Source organism: Kogia breviceps, chromosome 4 (assembly GCF_026419965.1).
Source record: "Kogia breviceps isolate mKogBre1 chromosome 4, mKogBre1 haplotype 1, whole genome shotgun sequence".
Taxonomy (NCBI): domain Eukaryota; kingdom Metazoa; phylum Chordata; class Mammalia; order Artiodactyla; family Physeteridae; genus Kogia; species Kogia breviceps.
Window position 1 is genome coordinate 151,603,802 of NC_081313.1, and position 14,925 is coordinate 151,618,726.

The 14,925-nt window shown below is 39.8% G+C and overlaps 1 protein-coding gene across 3 annotated transcripts in view; it reads right to left on the bottom strand.

Moving 5' to 3' along the window:
- Positions 1–14,925, bottom strand: part of RASGEF1C (RasGEF domain family member 1C) — a 97,709-nt gene that overhangs the window by 62,785 nt on the left and 19,999 nt on the right. Inside the window, exon 1 of one of the 3 annotated variants that reach the window (XM_067032241.1) lies at positions 2,580–2,585. The exons of the other annotated variants lie outside the window; for them this stretch is intronic. The gene's annotated coding sequence lies outside the window, so the exon portion shown is untranslated. Of the gene's footprint in view, positions 1–2,579; positions 2,586–14,925 lie in introns of those variants that run through there. 3 annotated transcript variants of the gene reach the window in all.

The following is a 14,925-nucleotide window of genomic DNA, read 5'->3' on the forward strand; positions in this document are numbered from 1 at the left end:
CTGCCCAAGGTCATGGGCCTCTGTGGCTTCTGCCTACCCAGCATCTATTCCTCCTTCTGGCAACAGAACCCATTCTGTCCTCTCTCTCGCCTGTGGTATAAAAGGCACGTGGCCCTAGTGGCTACTTGGGATAGCAACTAACTTGGCCTACAGTGCTTTGGGATGGGCATGTGATTCAGGCCTGGCCACTCGGTGCATTCTACCTCGACTTTGGGATAGATTCATGGGTAGGCATGTCACTTGGGTGGGCCACCAGACAGATAAATGTTCTTGGGACATTTATCCCAAGATAAATGTCTTGGGAGCAGAGACTGTCTTCTGCTTAGGGAAAGTAAAGGACAGGAAATAAATGCAAGGTTGCTGAGACCCTTCTTATAAAGGAAGCCCATGTGGAGAAAGCAGAGCCAACAGGCAGAGAGCCTGAGACCATGTCCTAGATCTAGCCATGCCTGAAGTCTACCCCTGGGCTTTTTATTTACAGATGCAAATACATTCTCTTTTTGTGCTTACGTCTGCTTGAGCTGAGTTTCTGCACATGCAATAGAAAGAACCTTAATGCCCCAGGCTCTCAAGACAGGCATGTTTTTGGAGTACACCACCATTGTGGGCTGTGGGAAGTGCATTGGCTTTACACACAGGCTGACCAGGGCAGATGTGGGTTTGTTCCTTAGCTGTGAGTTCCTGGGGAGGTCACTTTCCCTCTCATATTCTCTTCTGTAAAATGGATCTAATGACCCCAGCTCACAGGCTGATGTGCCAAGGTGACATCTGGCCTGGAACTCAATGGCAGGAAGGACCAGATATGGGAAGGACATCCTGGGAGTTGGGGAAGGGCTGTGTAAGGGGGCAGCAAGTGCCAAGGCCCAGAGGAGGGAGCAAGCCAAGAAGAGCGAGGCCGCTGTGGCTACAGCAGGTGATGAGAATCCTCACCATGGGGCACGGGATGGGGAAGAGCTAGGTTTGGTCAAGTGTTGTGGGATGGCCCTGGTGGGTCTCTCCTGGGTGAAGAATGGTGCATGATTGTGGGATGAGCTAGAATCAGGGGGTGGAGAGAAGTGGCTGCACTCTGGACAGATCGGGAAGTTGACACCCACAGGCCGTGCTGATGTTTGGATGGCAAGGGGGTGGCTGATGGAAAAGGACACTCAGCTACTCAGGTTGGCACTTGGTCACCTGGGTGACTTGACTGAGATGAGGGAGACTGTAGGGAGAAGAGGTGGGAGGGGTGGGGGGAAGCCCAGAGTGGAACAGTGGAGGAAGGAAGGGCTGATCAGTGGGCCAACCATACAGAGAGCAGAGGAGAGCATGAGGGGATGCCCCAAGGTTCTGAGGACCCGCTCCAGAGCACCTGATGGGTGGCATGAAGGCAGAAGCTAGCATGGATCTTCACCTTCGACCTTACCAATTACTCTGAGACCCTATCCAGGGAGAGTGCCACGATCAATAGCACCTTCCAAGGGCAAGGAGGCTCACCACACTGCTAAGAATGTGCAGCACCCGGCAACGGGCACTGGTTAAGCAAAGTGTGGTCCCTCTCTTCAACAGAATACCATGCAGCAGCCAGAGGAGCACAAGAGATGCTGAGAATGTCTCCCAGCTAAGGAGTGAGAAAAGCCAGTTATAATTCAGGCTATGTTTAGAATGAGTGAAGCTTTGCAAAAGAAAAATATACCTGCATGCACACAGAGAAAAAGTCCAGCACAGTCAATGATGAGAGGGATTATCTTGTCCTTAATAGTCTAGTGAGTGGTTTTGGTTTCTCCTTTACCACTTTCTGCATTTCTAACATTTTCCCCTTCAATGGCTTGTATTACTCTTACAAAGAAGCATCATCAAAGAGTTTTCATTTGGGGGAAAAAAGAAAGGAAATGCAAGGAGAGAGCAGACAGGTGATGGAGGAGGAGCATGGCTCCAGGTCCCCCAGCAGATGCCAGGAGGATGCAGCTTGCTGGGGCCTGCAGCTTTGGGGAAGGCAGCCAATTCCTCTCTCTCCAGCCACTCGTTAGTCTGAGGAGGTAATAACACACAGAAGCATGCAAGGCACATTTGAGTTTAACAGAAACAGGGATGATTGACTCCAAGTCATTTCTCAAAGCAGAAGTCAGCGTATGGGATGGCCCGGCTGCTGCCTTCAGACACCCAACAGCTGCAAGGCTGACTCTTTTCTAAAAACCAGTGCTGCCACCACTGCTCATTGCGATGAGCTCCAAGACCCAAATACTCAGAATACAAACTGCCATTTGGGGGTTCACACTGGCATGTGCACAGCTCTTTACAGTTGGCAGAGTCCTTTCACAGATGTCATTCCCTTTGAGTCCTAGGTCCCTGCCTATACACTCAGGGAGCTAAGCCCCCGCCCCAGGCTGGCCACTAGCAAGCAGCCCAGGACCCAGCTCCTGCCCAAGGGACTGCCAAGTTTACTCCCACAAGCAGAGCCCCCGGGGCCCTTAGCTTCTCTTTCAGCCTTAGTTATTGTTACTTATTTGTGTTTTAAATTTTTAATGAAGTATAGCATACATCCTGAAATGCACACACATTTGAAGTGTGCAGCTAGGTGAGTTCTCCCAAAGTGAACACACCTGTGCAACCGGCACCCAGGTGGAGAAACAGCACATTTCCAGCTCCCTGAAGTCCAGCCTGGGCCCCTTTCCTCTCATTAACCCTTAATTTCAGCTGGAAAGAAAAACGAAGAGGGATCACCATGTAGGAAACCATCACTGTTAAGACAATGCCTGAGACATGCAGTACCCAGAGGGCTACTCCTAAATGCAGAGAAAGGGGGCGCCATGTGCCCTGCCTGTGTGGCCGTGGTGGGCTGCACACCAGCTTGGGGCCACTCTGCCCCTCTCGTCACTGGTGGTCAGGAGGCCGCTGCCTGGGGATATACCAAGCCCGCTCAGCCTCAGTCCCACCCCAGATCTACATAAAAGAAGCAAAAACAAGGGAAATATATGGGTAGATATAAAGACATTTTTTCTTTTCATTTAAATATCTTTAAAATGTAATTGACTGTTCAAAGCAAAAATAACGTAGTGTGGGGTTTATAAATATGTGGAAATACAATGTATGACAACAGCACTCTTATGGGTTTCACTGTTTCCCCCCAAAAAAGATATGTTGAATTTCTAACTCCTAGTATCTCCGAATGTAACATTATTTGGAAATAGGGTCACTGTAGATTTAATTAGTTAAGAGGAGGTCATTCTAGAGTCAGATGGGCCCCTAATCTGACTCATATCCTTAAAAGAAGATGGCCATTTGAAGACACAGGCACACTGAGAGGAAATCATGTGACAATGAAGGTGGAGATTGGAGCTGCAAGCCAAGTAATGTTAAAGATTTCTGGCAAACCACCAGAAGCTAGGAAGAGGCAAGGAAGGATTTTCCTATTGGTTTCAGAGTAAGCATGGCCCTGTTGATGCCTAGATTTTGTACTTCTACCCTATGAGAGAATACATTTCTGTTGTTTTAAGCCAACCCAGTTTGTAGTACTTTGTTACACAACTCTAAGAAACAAATACCAGCACAAAGGCTGAGAGAGAATGGAAGTACCCTGGCATCGGGTTCTCATACCATATGTGACGTAGTATAGTATCACTTGAAGGTAGACTGTGCTAAGTTAAAGATGTGGTGGGAAGAATTCTAAGATGGCCCCTCAGATTCCCAGCCCCTGGTGTACACACCTTGTGTAATCCCCTCTCCTTGAGTGTGGGTGAGACCCATGAATATGAGGGATGGTCTCCTATGATTAGGTTTGTTATATGGCAAAGGTGAAGGGAATTTTGCAAATTTAATTAAGGACCCTAATCAGTTGGCTTACAGCTAATTTAGATTAGGTCAGGCTCCTGGGTGAGCCTGACCTAATCAGGTGAGCTCTTTTAAAAAAAAACGTCTAGAAGTCAGAGACTCGCATCAGAAGCTCTCTTGATGTCCTTGAGAAACTAAGTCACTATGAGTTCAACAGCTGCAAGGAAATGAATTCTGCCACCATCTATATGAGCTTGGAAGGGGATCCTAAGGTTCAGATGAGATTCCAACCCCAGGCTTCTGAGACTTTGAGGAAAGGACCCAGCTAACCTATCCCTGGAAACTCACTCATGGAGACTCTAAAATAATAAATGTGTGTTGTTTTATGTTGCCAAGATTGTTTTAATGCTTTAGGTAACAACAAAAAAGTAATACAATGTATATTATTACACCTAAATCAAGCCCTAAATAACATAACACAGAAATATAGCTAATACATCAACAAAGGGGATAAAATGGGATCACTAAAAAATACCCAATTAACCCAAAATAAGTCAGAACAAGAACATAAAAGGATAAAGAACATCTGAAATAAATAAAAAGTAAATAACAAGGTGGTAGATTATAAATCCAAAAATATCAATAATCACATTAAGTGTAAATGGTCTAAACAACCGAATGAAAAGGCAGAGATTTTCAGATTAGATAGAAATCTAGAACCACACAGAACCCTCTATTTAAATATAAAGACACAAATAGTGGCAAAGTAAAAAGATGAAAAAAAGGAAAGAAAGTTGGTGTGTCTACATTATTTTCAGACAGAGTAGATAAAGAGGGGCATTTTATAATGACAAAGGGGTCCATTTATTAAGAGGACATAAACATCCTAAATTTGTACTCACCTAATAACAGACTTTCAAAATATATGAAGCAAGAACAGATAGAATACAGCAGAATGACTGAGGCAGGAGAATGAAAAGTGACCTGGAAGATAAAATAGTGGAAATAACTACACAGAGCAGAATAAATAAAAAGAATGAAAAGAATTGAAGACAGTATCAGAGATCTCTGGGACAACATTAAATGCACCAACATTTGAATTAGAGAGGTCCCAGAAGAAGAAGAGAAAAAGAAAGGGGTGGAGAAAATATTTGAAGGATTACAGGTGAAAACTTCCCTAACATAGGAAATATTCAATCAAGTCCAGGAAGTGCAGAGAGTCCAATACAGGATAAATCCAAGGAGAAACACACCAAGACACATATTAATCAAAATATCAAAAATTAAATACAAAGAAAAAAATGTTAAAAGCAGCAAGGGAAAAACAACAAATAACATACAAGGGAATCCCCATAAGGTTAACAGCTGATCTTTCAGCAGAAAATCTGCAAGCCAGAGAGAGTGGCAGGACATATTTAAAGTGATGAAAAGGAAAAACCTACAACCAAGATTACTCTACCCAGCAAGGATCTCATTCAGATTTGACGGAGAAATTAAAACATTGACAGACAAGCAAAAGCTAAGAGAATTCAGCACCACCAAACCAGCTTTACAGCAAATGCTAAAAGAACTTCCCTAGGTAGGAAACACAAGAGAAGGAAAGACTGACAAAAACAATTAAGAAAATGGTAATAGGAGCATACATATCGATAATTACCTTAAATGCAAATGGATTAATTGCTCCCACCAAAAGACACAGACTGGCTGAATGGATACAAAAACAAGACCCATATATATGCTGTATACAAGAGACCCACTTCAGACCTAGGGACACATACAGACTGAAAGTGAGGGGATGGAAAAAGATATTCCATGCAAATGGAAATCAGAAGGAAGCTGGAGTAGCAATTCTCATATCAGACAAAATAAACTTTAAATCAAAGACTATTACAGGGCTTCCCTGGTGGCGCAGTGGTTGGGAGTCCGCCTGCCGATGCAGGAGACATGGGTTCGTGCCCTGGTCTGGGAAGGTCCCACGTACTGCGGAGCGACTGGGCCCGTGAGCCATGGCCGCTGGGCCTGCGCGTCCGGAGCCTGTGCTCCGCAGCGGGAGAGGCCACAACGGTGAGAGGCCCGCATACCACAAAAAAAAAAAAAAAAAAAAAGACTATTACAAGAGACAAAGAAGGACACTACATAATGATCAAGGGATCAATCTAAGAAAAAGATATAATAATTGTAAATATTTATGCACTCAACATAGGAGCACCTCAATACATAAGGCAAATACTAACAGCCATAAAAGGGGAAATTAACAGTAACACAATCATAGTAGGGGACTTTACCACCCCACTTTCACCATTGGAGAGATCATTCAAAATGAAAATAAATAAGGAAACGCAAGCTTTAAATGATACATTAAACAAGATGGACTTAATTGATATTTATAGGACATTCCATCCAAAAAGAACAGAATACATTTTCTTCTCAAGTGCTCATGGAACATTCTCCAGGATAGATCATATCTTGGGTCACAAATCAACCCTTGGTAAATTTAAGAAAATTGAAATCATGTCAAGTATCTTTTCTGACCACAACGCTATGAGACTAGATATCAATTACAGGAAAAAATCTGTAAAAAAATACAAACACATGGAGGCTAAACAATACACTACTTAATAACCAAGAGATCACTGAAGAAATCAAAGAGGAAATAAAAAAATACCTAGAAACAAATGACAATGAAAACACGACGACCCAAATCCTATGGGATGCAGCAAAAGCAGTTCTAAGAGGGAAGTTTATAGCAGTACAATCCTACCTCAAGAAACAAGAAAAATCTCAAATAAACAACCTAACCGTACACCTGAAGCAACTAGAGAAAGAAAAACAATTAAACCCCAAGGTTAGCAAAAGGAAAGAAATCATAAAGATCAGATCAGAAATAAATGAAAAAGAAATGAAGGAAACAATAGCAAACATCAATAAAACTAAAAGCTGTTTTTTTAAGAAGATAAACAAAATTGATAAACCATTAGACAGACTGATCAAGAAAAAATGGGAGAAGACTCAAATCAATAGAACTAGAAATGAAAAAGGATAAGTGACAACTGACACTGCAGAAATACAAAGGATCATGAGAGATTACTACAAGCAACTATGTGCCAATAAAATGGACAACCTGGAAGAAATGGACAAATTCTTAGAAATGGACAACCTTCCGAGACTGAACCAGGAAGAAATAGAAAATATGAACAGACCAATCACAAGCACTGAAATTGAAACTGTGATAAAAAATCTTCCAACAAACAAAAGCCCAGGAGCAGATGGCCTCACAGGCAAATTCTATCAAACATTTAGAGAAGAGCTAACACCTATCCTTCTCAAACTCTTCCAAAATATAGCAGAGGGAGGAACACTCCCAAACTCGTTCTACGAGGCCACCATCACCCTGATACCAAAACCAGACAAACATGTCACAAAAAAGAAAACTACAGCCCAATATCACTGATTAATATAGATGCAAAAATCCTCAACAAAATACTAGCAAACAGAATCCAACAGCACATTAAAAGGATCACACACCATGATCAAGTGGGGTTTAGCCCAGGAATGCAAGGATTCTTCAATATATGCAAATCAATCAATGTGATACACCAAATTAACAAACTGAAGGATAAAAACCATATGATCACCTCAATAGATGCAGAAAATGCTTTCAACAAAATTCAACACCCATTTATGATAAAAACTCTCCAGAAAGTAGGCATAGTGGGAACTTTCCTCAACATGATAAACGCCATATATGACACACCAACAGCCAACATCGTCCTCAATGGTGAAAAACTGAAACCATTTCCACTAAGATCAGGAACAAGACAAGGTTGCCCACTCTCACCACTATTATTCAACATAGTTTTGGAAGCTTTAGCCACAGCAATCAGAGAAGAAAAAGAAATAAGAATCCAAACTGGAAAAGAAGAAGTAAAGCTGTCACTGTTTGCAGATGACATGATACTATACATAGAAAATCCTAACGATGCTACCAGGAAACTACTAGAACTAATCAATGCATTTGGTAAAGTAGCAGGATACAAAATTAATGCACATAAATCTCTTGCATTCCTATACACTAATGATGAAATATCTGAAAGTGAAATTAAGAAAACACTCCCATTTACCATTACAACAAAAAGAATAAAGTACATAGGAATAAACCTACTTGAGACAAAAGACCTGTATGCAGAAAAGTATAAGACACTGATGAAAGAAATTAAAGATGATACAAATAGATGGAGAGATATACCATGTTCTTGGATTGGAAGAATCAACACTGTGAAAATGACTGTACTACCCAAAGCAATCTACAGATTCAGTGCAATCCCTATCAAACTACCACTGGCATTGTTCACAGAACTAGAACAAAAAATTTCACAATTTGTATGGAAACATAAAAGACCCTGAATAGCCAAAGCAATCTTGAGAAAGAAAAACGGAGCTGGAGGAATCAGGCTCTCTGACTTCAGACTATACTACAAAGCTACAGTAATCAAGAGAGTATGGTACTGGCACAAAACCAGAAATATAGATCAATGGAACAGGATAGAAAGCCCAGAGATAAACCCATGCACATATGGTCACCTTATATTTGATAAAGGAGGCAAGAATATACAATGGAGAAAAGACAGCCTCTTCAATAAGTGGTTCTGGGAAAACTGGACAGCTACATGTAAAAGAATGAAATTAGAACACTCCCTAACACCACACACAAAAGTAAACTCAAAATGGATTAAAGACCTAAATGTATGGCCAGACACTCTCAAACTCTTAGAGGAAAACAAAGGCAGAACATTCTATGACATAAATCACAGCAAGATCCTTTTTGATCTAGCTCCTAGAGAAATGGAAATAAAAACAAAAATAAACAAATGGAACCTAATGAAACTGAAAAGCTTTTGCACAGCAAAGGAAACCATAAACAAGACCAAAAGACAACCCTCAGAATGGGAGGAAATATTTGCAAATGAAGCAACTGACCAAGGATTAATCTCCAAAATTTATAAGCAGCTCATGCAGCTCAATATCAAAAAGACAAACAACCCAATCCAAAAATGGGCAGAAGACCTAAATATACATTTCTCCAAAGAAGATATACAGATTGCCAACAAACACATGAAAGAATGCTCAACATCATTAATCATCAGAGAAATGCAAATCAAAACTACAATGCGATATCATCTCACACCGGTCAGAATGGCCATCTCAAAAAATCTACAAACAATAAATGCTTGAGAGGATGTGTAGAAAAGGGAACCCTTTTGCACTGTTGGTGGGAATGTAAATTGATACAGCCATTATGGAGAACAGTACAGAGGTTCCTTAAAAAACTAAAAATAGAACTACCATATGACCCAGCAATCCCACTACTGGGTATATACTCTGAGAAAACCATAATTCAAAAAGAGTCATGTACCACACTGTTCATTGCAGCTCTATTTACAATAGCCAGGACATGGAAGCAACCGAAGTGTCCATCAACAGATGAATGGCTATAGAAGATGTGGCACATATATACAATGGAATATTACTCAGCCATAAAAAGAAAGGAAATTGAGTTATTTGTAGTGAGGTGGATGGACCTAAAATCTGTCATACAGAGTGAAGTCAGAAAGAGAGAAACAAATACCGTACGCTAACACACATATATGGAATCTAAAAAAAATGATTCTGATGAACCTGGGGCAGGACAGGAATAACGATGCAAATGTAGAGAATGGATTTGATGACATGGTGTGGGGAGGGGAAGAGTAAGCTGGGACAAAGTGAGAGAGTAGCACTGACATAAATACACTGCGAAATGTAGAACAGATAGCTAGTGGGAAGCAGCTACATAGCTCAGGGATATCAGCTTGGTGCTTTGTAACAACCTAGAGGGGTGGGATAGGGAGGGTGGAGGGAGATGCAAGAGGGAGGGGATATGGGGATGTATGTATACATATGGCTGATTCACTTTGTTATACAGCAGAAACTAACACAACATTGTAAAGCAATTATACTCCAATAAAGATGTTTAAAAAAAAAGAACAGATAGAACTGTGAGAAGAAAATCAACAACTGTAGCTGAGACTTTAATGCCCCCTACTCAATAATAGACAGAATAAATAGACAGAAAATCAGGAAGAATATTGAACACTTGAACATTACCAAGCAACTTAAACTGATTGCTGTTTATAGAAGAACATACAAGAACAACAGAATACACATTCATTTCAAATGCACATTCAAGATAGACTATATTCTAGGCTATAACACAAGTGTTAGTAAATTTAAAAGGACTCAAGTCACAGAAAGTATGTTCTTTGACCAAAAAGGAATTGAATTAGATATAATTAACAAAGGCATCTGGAAAATCCCCAATTATTTGGAAGCTAAATAATACACTTCTAAATAACTTATGGGTGAAAGAAAAAATAATAAAGGAATTAAAACATATTCTAATTTGAATATAATGAAAACACAACATATCAAAATATGTGGGATGCAGCTAAAGTGGTACGTAGAAGAAATTTTATAGCAGTAAATGCCTATATTAGAAAAAAGTAGACCTCAAATCATATACTCACATTGATGACCCTCAGCTTCTACCTTAAGAAATAAGAACAGCAAATGAAACCCAAAGTAAGCAGAAGAAAGGAAATGATACTATTCAGAGCAGAAAATAAATGAGGTATACAACAGAAAAACAATACAGCAAAACAATGAACCAAAAATCTTGTTCTCTGAGTAGACAAAAAAATTTAATAAACTCCTAGTCAGACTAATCAGGAAAAAAGACAGAATATGCAAATTACCAATATTACAAGTGAGAGAGGTGACATTAATACAAGTTCTAAAGTTATCAAAAGGATAATAAGGAAATATCATGGACAACTTTATGCCAATCAATTGACAATTGACAATAGATAACATGGAAAATTTTCTTAATATATACAAACTACCAAATCTCATGAAAGTAGAAATAGATAACCCGAATAGCCCAATATCTATCAAAGAAATTGAAACTTTTGTTAAAAACCTTCCCATCAGGAGTAAGACCAGGATGTCTGCTTTCACCATTGCTATTCAATATTGTATTGGAAATGCTGGACACTGAAATGAGGCAAGAGAAAGAAATAAAAGGCATTAAATTAAAAGGAAACAGTAGAACTATCTTTATTCAGAGATGACATGACCCCCTATATAAAAAATCCCAAAGAATCCACAAATAAACTACTAGAGCTATTAAACAAATGTTCAGTAAAGGTGCAAAAATACAAGCTCAAGACACAAAAATCAGTTGTTTTTCTATATATTAGCAATTGACATTCTGAAAAAGAAATTAAGAAAATACAATTTATTTTTTACCTTTATTCTTTTATTTTTATTTATTTATTTATTTATTTTGGCTGTGTCAGGTCTTAGTTGAGGCATGCGGGATCTTTGTTGAGGTATGCGGGATCTTTTGTTGAGGTGCGCGGGCTCTTCGTTGCAGTATGTGGGCTTCTCTCTAGCTGTGGCGTGTGGGTTTTCCCTTCTCTAGTTGTGGTGTGCAGGCTCCAGGGCACGTGGGCTCTGTAGTTGCGGCGCGTGGGTTCCAGAGTGTGGGGGCTCTGTAGTTTGTGGCACGTGGGCTCTCACATTGAGGCATGTGAGCTCAGCAGTTGTGGTATGCGGGCTTAGCTGCCCTGTGGCATGTGGGAACGTAGTTCCCCGACCAGGGTTCAAACCCGCATCCCCTGCATTGGAAGGCGGCTTCTTTACCACTGGACAACCAGGGACGTCCCTATTTATTTTTTAAATTAAAATTTTTCTTGGAGTATAGTACATTTACAACATTGTGTTTGTTTCAGGTGTACAGCAAAGTGATTCAGTTATACATGTACATATATTTTTTTAGATTCTTTTCTCATATAGGTTATTACAGAATATTGAGTAGAGTTACCTGTGCTATACAGTAGGTCCTTGTTGGTTATCTAATATATAGTAGTGTGTGTATGTTCACCCCAACTCCTGATTTATCCTCCCCGCACCATGTTTCGCATTTAGTATCCATAAGTTTGTTTTCGATATCTGTAACTCTATTTCTGTTTTGTAAATAAGCTCATTTGTATAATTTTTTAAATTTAGATTCCAAATATGAGTGATATCCTATGATATTTGTCTTTCTTTGTCTGACCTACTTCACTCAGTATGATAATCTCTAGGTCAATCCATGTTGCTGGCATTGTTTCATCCTTTTTTATGGCCGAGTAATATTCCATTGTATATATGTACCACATCTTCTTTATACACTCCTGTCAATGGACAGAGGTTGCTTCCATGTCCTGGCTATTGTATAGTGCTGCAATGAACATTGGGGTTCATGTATCTTTTTGAATTATGGTTTTCTCTGATATAGGTCCAGGAGTGGGATTGCTGGATCATATGGTAGCTCTATTTTTAGCTTTTTAAGGAATCTCCCTACTGTTCTTCATAGTGGTTGTACCAATTTACATTCCCACCGACAGTGTAGGAGGGTTCCCTTTTCTCCACACCCTCTGCAGCATTTATTGTTTGCAGATTTTTTGATGATGGTCATTCTGACTGGTGTGTGGTGATACCTCATTGCAGTTTTGATTTGCATTTCTCTAATAATAGTGATGTTCAGCATCTTTTCATGTACTTTTTGGCCATTTGTATGTTTTCTTTGGAGAAATGTCTATTTGGATCTTCTGCCCATTTTTTGATTGGGTTGTTTGTTTTTTTGACATAGAGCTGCATGTCCTGTTTGTATATTTTGGAGATTAATCCTTTGTCGGTTGCTTCATTTGAAAATATTTTATCGCATTCTGTGGGTTGTCTTTTCATTTCATTTATGGTTTCCTTTGCTACGCAAAAGCTTTTAAGTTTAACTAGGTCCCATTTATTTATTTTTGTTTTTATTTTCATTACTCTAGGAGGTGGCTCCACAAAGATCTTGCTGCGATTTATGTCAGAGTGTTTTGCCTAAGTTTTCCTCTAAGAGTTTTATAGTATCAAGTCTTATATTTAGGTCTTTATTCCATTTTGATTTTATTTTTGTGCATGGTGTTAGAGAATGTTCTAATTTCATTCTTTTACATGTACCTGTCCCGTGTTCCCAGCATCACTTATTGAAGAGATTGTCTTTTCTCCATTGTATATTCTTGCCTCCTTTGTCATAGATTAATTGACCACAGGTGCGTGGGTTTATCTCTGAACTTTCTATCCTGTTCCATCTACCTATATTTCTGTTTTTGTGCCAGTACCATACTCTTTTGATTACTGTAGCTTTGTAGTATAGTCTGAAGTCAGGGAATCTGATTCCTCCAGCTCCGTTTTTCTTTCTCAGAATTGCTTTGGCTATTTGAGGTCTTTTGTGTTTCCATATAGATTTAAAAAGTTTTTGTTCTAGTTCTGTGAAAAATGCCACTGGTAATTTGATAGGGATTGCATTGAACCTGTAGAGTGCCTTGGGCAGTATAGTCATTTTGACCATATTGATTCTTCCAATACAAGAACATGGTGTATCTTTTCATTTGTTTCTATCATCTTCTATTTCTTTCATCAACATCTTATAGTTTTCAGAGTACTGGTCTTTGTCTCCTTAGGTAGGTTTATTCCTAAGTATTTTATTATTTTTGATGTGATGGTAAGGGAATACAATTTATAATAGCCTCCAAAAGAAGAAAATATCTGAGACTAAATTTAACCAACAAGGTGAAAGACTTGTACACTGCAAACTATAAAATATTGTTGAAAAGAAATGAAAGAAAACCTAAATAAAAGGAATATTTTATGTTCATAGATTAGAAGATTTAATATCATAAAAGTGGCAATACTACTCAAAGTGATCTATATATTTAATGCAATCCCAACCAAAATTCCAATGGCCGTTTTTGCAGATATCAAAAACCCATCTTAAAATTCATATGGAGGGCTTCCCTGGTGGCGCAGTGGTTGAGAGTCCACCTGCCGATGCAGGGGATGTGGGTTCGTGCCCCGGTCCAGTAAGATCCTACGTGCTGCAGAGCGGCTGGGCTCGTGGGCTCGTGGGCCATAGCCACCGAGCCTGTGCGTCCAGAGCCTGTGCTCCACAATGGGAAAAGCCACAGCAGTGAGAGGCCCGCGTACAGCAAAAAAAAAAAAAAATTCAGATGGACTTGTGAAAACAAAGCTGGAGAACTCACATTTCCCGATTTCAAAACTTACTATAAGCTACAGTAATCAAAACAGTGCAGTACTGGCATAAGGACAGACATAAAGATCAATGAAACAGAATCAAGGGTCCAGAAATAAACCCATACATGTATGGCCAGTTGATTTTTGAAAAGGGTGCTCAGATCATTCAATGGGGAAAAACAGTCTCTTCAACAAATGGTGCTGGAACAACTGGATATCCAAATACAAAAGAAGTTGGACCCTTACCTTGCACCATATGCAAAAATTAACTCAAAATGGATCAGAGACCTGTATATAATAGCTAAAAGTAAGACACTCTTAGGAGAAAACATAAGGAGAAAGCTTCATGACATTAGATTTGGCAGTGGATTTGTAAATATGACACCAAAAGTATGAGCAACAAAAGAACAAATGGATAAAACTGGAGTTCACCAAAATTAAAAACTTGTGTGCAGCAAATGGCATTATGAAGAATATGAGGGCTTCCCTGGTGGTACAGTGGTTAAGAATCCACTTGCCACGGCAGGGGACATGGGTTTGATCCCTGGTCTGGGAAGATCCCACATGCCATGGAGCAACTAAGCCTGTGCACCACAACTACTGAGCCTGTGCTCTAGAGGCCACAACCCACAACTACTGAAGCCTGTGTGCCTAGATTCTGTGCTCCACAACAAGAGAAGCCACTGCAATGAGAAGCCCACACACTGCAACGAAGAGTAGCCCCTGCTTGCCGCAACTAGAGAAAGTCCGCACACAGCAACAAAGACCCAGTGCAGCCAAAAAAAAAACCAATAATAAAATAAAGAATATTAAAAAGACAAATTACAGAAGGTAGAAAATATTTGCAAATCATGTGTCCAATATAGGTCTAGTATCCTGAATATATAAAGAACTCCTAGAATTCAACAACAAAAAGACAAACAACCCAATTTAAAAAATAAACAGGCAAACGACTTGAACAGACATTTCCCCAAGGAAGATCTGCAAATGGCCAACAAGCACATGAAAAGGTGGTTAACA